Here is a 7,538-nt window from a genome sequence, read left to right on the forward strand (position 1 = left end):
GGATTTTAAATGATTTGGCAAGCCAAAAGATTTAAGCAGGGCATACATGGCATGAGCCTTTTAAGGTACTAGAGAACCAAGAAATGAAAATGAAAGATCATTCTAGATCTTCATACTTTTTCAGGTTAATTTCTTTCCCAGGGACCTATCTAGAAACAGACACTAACTCAGCTTGACCAAAATGAACGGACCTGAATGCATTGTTCTATGCAGTATCTTTTAAAAAATTAATTAATTAATTAATTTTATTTTTGGCTGCATTGGGTCTTCGTTGCTGCGCGCAGGCTTTCTCTAGTTGCGGTGAGCAGGGGCTTCTCTTGTTGCGGAGCACAGGCTCTAGGAACATGGGCTTCAGTGGTTGTGGTACATGGGCTCGGTAGTTGTGGCTCGCGGGCTCTAGAGCACAGGCTCAGTAGTTGTGGCACATAGGCTTAGTTGTTCCGTGGCATGTGGGACCTTCCCGGACCAGGGCTCGAACCTGTGTCCCCTGCGTTGGCAGGCAGATTCTCAACCACTGTGCCATCAGGGAAGTCCCTCTATGCAGCATCTTTAACCTTGCCATTCTCACCTCCACAGCTCCTGATACACAATGCCTTCTCCAACTCACTCTATGCCCGATATTCTAGCTGCTCAGTTATCCTGTAAAGACCTTCCCTGGGGCGATCCCCACCATTATCTGTATCTTCAGTGGCCTCATTAAACTCCAGGTGAAAAGTCTGGTTTCCCCATTCAGAATCCTAAGGAAAAGCCCCTTCCTTATGAATGCCCTTTATGCATGTATCTTAGGCACAAACCCCTTGTTAAACCCACAAGTTCTGCTGCTTCCTGGGAGTGCCAGCACTGTTTCCCATTTTCTCCACCCTTAAACGAGTATTTCGGGCCACTACTGGCCTGCTGTACTGAGATGGTGGGCAATCGACCCACAGCTGGAGCAGGAAAGACCCCTTTTTGGGCCAAGCCTGCAACATGGCTTGATAGAGCTACAGGAGGGGCCTGAGAATATGACATACCTGACTTTCATCTCACTCCCACTGATCTGCAATGGGACTTCGGGTTACGTTACTAAAACTCTCTGAACCTGGAGTTCCTCATCTGATTAATGAGAATCTGACACTCAGGGTCCCACTATTTTCCTCTTAGTGAGGTTTTAAGGTGATAATAAAACTGTAGTATCCTGCGCCTTTCCACATTGAATAACTTATTTCAAATGCTGATTCCCAACCACTGCTTTGACTTTACCCTGAACAGGAAGACTCACGATTATACCATATCTTGTAAATTGCCAGCCTAGAATCTTCACCCTTCTATTTTACAGACTTTTGAAAAGTGGAGGAAAATATTGAGCGCCTCTGTAATAGAAACTTACAGATGTCAAATCAGATATGAAAGGTCAATATGGTTACCGACAAAACGCGTAACATAGGTCTGTGTTTTGTTTGCTCTAATGACTCATCTTCCCCCAGAAGACACTTGAAATCATATAAACTCGCTCTTCTCCTCTCCCACTCGTGGCAAAATGTTTTTATTTTAAAAATCTAACAACAAAACTTCAAATATATCTGACCAGTAGCAACACGGCAACCTGTGATGAGCCTTCAGATGCCCCCGGAAATAAAACTCTACTGACTGCACTTCGACTTATTAACAAGAGATGGTAGGGGCTCTGAGGAAATAAAGAGGAAAAGTGTTTCAAACACTACGAAAATACATGATCAAGACTTCAAGTCCTAAGTATTTAAATACCTATTAATTGTTCTACTGTTCCTTCAACTAACTTCTATTAACTTTGACAAAAATAACATACCTCCTGCTTTTCTAGAAAGATGGAAAGCATCCAAAGAATTATCCAGGTAAGACAAAATTTACGAAGTAGCACAATTCACTAGCCATGTTTATCGAATCATAGCTCTTACTGTATTTTCACACTTATGGACATAGTCATTGGCAGCGGTAATAATTATAAGTATCTTTGTGTCATATATTGGTACTACGTTTCTAGAGACATTATATCATTTTTAACAAAACTTAGGGAATTTTAGAATAGAAGAGATGAGAAAGAAAGTAGTCTAACTGCTCCCCGGCACATACAGAAATAAAGGCAGAGTTGGATGGACTTGCTTAAAATCACAATGCAAGGTTGTGGAAAATAAGAATTAAAAGCCAAAGCACAATGTTTTGCCAGGCACATGGGAGAAGCTCAGTTAATATTTATGGAGGTGTGCTAAAACTTATTTCTCTCCTCTGATTTTTTTATCCGCGATGGTCTGATATCAAAGTTACCTCAGTAAAATTTAATGTACCTATGAAGTTAGGAGAATTCTTCTTATATTTCTTCTTGTTTGAAAAGGTGTATGATTTGTCCATTTTCTTTGGTAGACAAAGGATTAAGTTCCATATTTATAAATAAATAGGCTGAAGCAAGTGAGTCCTAGCGGTCATATACCTTGCCCCAGATCCAGGAGGAGACAGAGCCAGGGCTTGAATCTAGATGCACCTGACCTTAAAGCTTGACCCCTACTGTCTCCAGCAACAATAGCTAACCTTGATCTGGCCCTTGCTCTGGGTCACATGGTATGCTGAGCACCTAACCTGCGGTATCTTACTGGCTATGCACAACAACATTTTATTTGCAAATACTATTATTGCCACTACCATTTTGCAAATGATGAAAGTGATGATTAGAAGGGTCAAGTAACCATCTTTTTAAAGGCAAAGTGAAAAGCACAACGTCTTGGCATGAAATAACTAAACCAGTCCGCCAGGCTGCCTGGATTCATCTGTACTATGGCATGCAGGCTGGCCTGGCTGGGGAATATAATATTGCACACAAATGTGCATCTCTTGCTCTCATGTACAAGAGTCAAAGAAAAATACCTGAGTTGCCAAGGTGAAACCCATCACGCCAATAAAGAGCAAAAAGCCTTTCTTCAATCTTTTGATCCGTGAATTCTATACGTAAGTAAAATAATTACTGCTTTCATAAAATGTCTGTTTGCCACCGACAGAGAAAACCGAACCAGTATGTCCTACGATAGCCTTTAAATAACTAAGGAGAAAGATCAAAATAAAAATAAATCTTGACTAGATTTATAGGTGCACCTTGATTAGTTCTTGTTTTTTCCTTCAAATAAACAATACCTGAAAAAAATGAAAAGGGAATGTTGAGACCAGATATCTTGTAATAGATGGGTTTTCTCTGACATACAGTATGGTATAATGCCGAAAAACTAATGCTGGCCCATCATTCGTGAGGCTTGGCAGAAAGCAGAGCCCAGAAAAAGTGAAGGGGATTTTTCAGGATGCGGAATGGTGCAACAACTTGGATTCGAACAAAGTACCATTTTTTTTACCTGTACTTCTCACAGTTTTATGTTGTTGCATTTTGTTGTTTTCCCCACACAACTGTTTCTTTGCTTCCACTGGTAACAATATTTTGATTCAAAAATTCTAATATTAAAACCAAACATGGTTCATCTGGATATGATTCTGGTGCTGACTAATGATAAGCCACGTCTTATAGGAATTTAATTACACACACTGTGATGTAACTGGAGTTGTTTACCCACTAAGCCACCACTTCCATTTTGTACCTCACATCCTTAGCAGAAATGCCACTCAGTAAAACCAAGACATTATTTTTAAAAGAGTGAAAGTCTCATCTTTCTATAAACGCCCTATTTAATGAAAACATCTTCATTTCCCTCAAGCAGCATTTTATCTAAGATGCACATGGCTAGGTGAATAAAAATACCTGTGAAAGGAAAGAAGATTCCCATCAAAGCTGTTGAAATCTGATTTCAGTTCAGATTCTAGAACTCATGTTGTTTTCTGTTTAAATAGATTTGGTCTGTCAATATCCCGACCTGCTGTGCCATCAGCCTGTATGGACTGCTGTGGCCAACATGGGGGTTATAGAGACAAATATTATTACGGACCGGTAATCGAATTGAACAGGTTTACACTGGAATAGATTTACAACATCATGATCTCTGACATACTGCATGGGACTGAAACCCCTCTCCATCCATAAAGATACATTTAAGACAGTATCATTCTCTCCAGGCTGAGAAGGTAAGCCTTGAGCCAAGGAGATGGCCAAACATAACCGTGCATTTATATGCAGGGTGTAATGCAATATTTCACTGTATTTTTTTAAGGACAGAAGAAAAAGAGTACTCCATATTTACTCGCAACTATCATCTCCTTTCTATTTGGGGGAAGGGGCGTAGAGATATTTTTCCACCAAAGTGGGCACAAGGAAGTAAAGGAAAATAAATTATTTTTTGAGTATATCAGCCACAGCAGCAATTCCCTTGAAAACAGTCCCTCTAAAGGCTTGATAACAGCAACTGAAGAGGTGTGAATTACAGATAAGCACCCGTCCTATTTACTTTCACCAACAATGTTTAATTAAACACAGTTCACACCTTTTCAGTCACTCTAACCACCCTTCAAGATTGTTCCTGCTTGAAAACACAATGGGGAAAATTATTTAGGGGAAAATATGTTTTCTACTTCCTCCTTAAAACTGGAAGGGCACATAGGTGAGTACACTAGCAGCAAAATCAAACTGCTCAAAAAAACCCTATTTACTTGGACATGGAGGCGTATCTCCATGTATTTTAGTTGTTGACAATAAAATCCAAATCTAGGACACACCCATTCAAAGTGTTAATTGATACATTACTTTTATAACATTTTTAAAACATTGATTTGCTTTTGGAAAATAATGATTCCTCAAGTCCAAACTCTAAATTAAGCCTTTTCGAATGAGCGTAAGTTTGGTTTCAGTCTCTATAGCTCAACCAAGTGGCAATATAAAGATAATTAAGACCAAAAATATTATTGTCAATCACTTGTTACACTCTGAAATATGTTTTGTTTGCTACTCTGCTATGGGGTTTAAGGCAATTACTAAGGTAATGTTTCCACCACAAGAAAGTCAGCTATCACCACTGTCCTAACTCAGAGGAAATCTCTTTGTCATATGGGTTGGGATGTTATCGTTGGATTATTATTATTCATATGTTTTCCTTTGTTAAAATTGTTATCCTCTTAGTATCTTCCACATAAGCTTTCTTCTAGCAAGAGAAACCATATCTGTCATTTTCACTGTGGCATCACTGGAGCCTAGAATAGTGCCTGGCACACGAGAGGAACTTAATAAATATTTAGGAAATGGATTATAAATGCAAAACATGTTCACTGTGGAAAAATCCTAACAGTGCCAAAAGCTATAGAGTAAACAAGAAAAGTACTCCCTACCCTGATTTTTTTTCACTAGTGTTAACACTGGTACCAATCTTTATCCTTCCTTCTGTTTCTCCATGCATATACCATCATAATGTGCATGTATTAATGTAAATTATTACAGTACAAATTTGTATAAAATTTTTATTTAATATAAATTTAATAGCATATTTTATATAAAATATATTTATATGTAAATTGAATCATCCTACTAGGCAATTTGTTTTCTTTTTTTAATTATTGAATTAAAGTTGATTTACAATGTTGTGTTAGTTTCAGGTGTACAGCAAAGTGATTCAGTTTTATATACATATATATATATTCTATATACACATACACACATATATATATCTTTTTTGGATTCTTTTCTATTATAGGCTATTACAAGATATTGAATATAGAGTTCCCTGTGCTATAGAGTAGGTCCTTGTTGTTTATCTATTTTATATCTAGTAGTATCTGTTAATCTCAAACTCCTAATTTATCCCTCCCCCCTCAATTTCCCCTTTGGTAACCACAGGTTTGTTTTCTGTGTCTGTGAGTCTGTTTCTGTTTTGTAAATAAGTTCATTTGTATCATTTTATTAGATTCCACATACAAGTGATATATATGATTTTTATCTTTCTCTCTCTGACTGACTTCACTTAGTATGATAATCTCTAGGTCCATCCATGTTGCTGCAGGCAATCTGTTTTCTATTTTATTTTTTTACTTGGCAGAATATCTTGGTCCTCTTTCCATAAGGCTTTCATGATAAAGTTACATGCTTGTTTACAATTATTTTTCAAGTTGAGGATGAGAAGACTTTGGGAGAATCTTCTTAGTTCCTAGCCAGTGGAGGAGTTAATCTTAGTGGACAAGAGAAAAATAGCATGAATTCCATGTACCCAAATACAATCTGATTCATTAATCTTCCTATGACATGGTTCACAGTAAAAATCTTGGAATAAGAACAAGCCAGGAAAAATTATGAGATCTGGTGATGCCATACCTAATTGAAGCTCTGGTTCATTCATGAGGAATAAATACTTGGATCTACTTGGATTTTGAAGTTAAAAAATAGGTGATCTCAGGACTTCCCTGGTGGTGCAGTGGTTAGGAATCCGCCTGCCAGTTCAGGGAACACGGGTTCGAGCCCTGGTCCAGGAAGATCCCACATGCCACGGAGCAACTAAGCCTGTATGCCACAACTACTGAGCCTGCGCTCTAGAGCCCGCGAGCCACAGTGACTGAAGCCCATGCGCCTAGGGCCTATGCTCCACAGCAAGAGAAGCCACCACAATGAGAGGCCCGCGCACCATGGAAAGGAATGGCCCCGGCTCGCCGCAACTAGAGAAAACCCACACACAGCAATGAAGACCCAACGCAGCCAAAAATAAATAAATAAAGTTACTAAAAAAAAAAAAAAAAAAAAAAAAAAAATTAAAAGGATGTTATCTTGCCAGACAGCTCCCAATAGGTGATCTCCAGTAACAACAAATTATACAAACTCATAAGGCCGACCCCAGGAACAAGATACAGTCTGTGACTCAACAGAAACAGTACATTTAAATATTTAATTTACCTCATATTCTTTCAAACTTCAATGACCATATTTCCATTTTGTTACTGTATAAAATTATCATATTTATTTTAAACTCTGGCAAATTTTCTGAAGAGAAGGAAACAGTAAAACCTAAATGCAGTACATAAAATGCACATCTACAAAGCACATACATATACAGAAATATATTAAAAACAAACCCAAAACTAAACCTAGGCCTCCCACAGAAAAGAACAATTTTTCTCCATCTCCAAGCTAAAATGTTAGTTTTACTAGACATACTGAAATATACAAAGATTTCAGGAACTTTGATTTGGGTGGGGGCCTTTAGTGAATTCTAGAATCTATTTGGGTTCAGTTCCTGGCTCTACCCTCATCTGCTGTGTAAACTTAGGCAATTCGTTTAGCACGGAATACATGCTCATTGTTATTATTTTGTGTTTGTTGTTGTTATGCCCAACTGAAAGCAACAATTTTAATACCATTGTTACAAACTCTTTAAAATAGAAGATAAGTCCCAAAGATAGGATTAGAAAAGAGTAAAGAGTACTTTAAACCTAAGATGAATTTTTAAAAAAGAAAGAAGGAAAACAGTACCCATATGAAGTGATGGATGTGTTAATTACCTTGATTGTGGCAATTATTTCAAAATATATATTAATGAAATACAGGTCATCTACCTTAAAAATACACAATCTTTATTTGTCAGTTATACCTCAGTAAAGATGCGGGGGGGGGGGGGGTC

General features: G+C 37.9%; 1 protein-coding gene across 2 annotated transcripts in view; it reads right to left on the minus strand.

The window, feature by feature from the left end:
• Nucleotides 1–7,538, minus strand: part of LOC103084264 (estrogen-related receptor gamma) — a 159,144-nt gene that overhangs the window by 151,118 nt on the left and 488 nt on the right. The window lies entirely within an intron of this gene.

Source organism: Lipotes vexillifer, unplaced genomic scaffold (assembly GCF_000442215.2).
Source record: "Lipotes vexillifer unplaced genomic scaffold, Lipotes_vexillifer_v1.1 scaffold139, whole genome shotgun sequence".
In the NCBI taxonomy this organism is placed as follows: domain Eukaryota; kingdom Metazoa; phylum Chordata; class Mammalia; order Artiodactyla; family Lipotidae; genus Lipotes; species Lipotes vexillifer.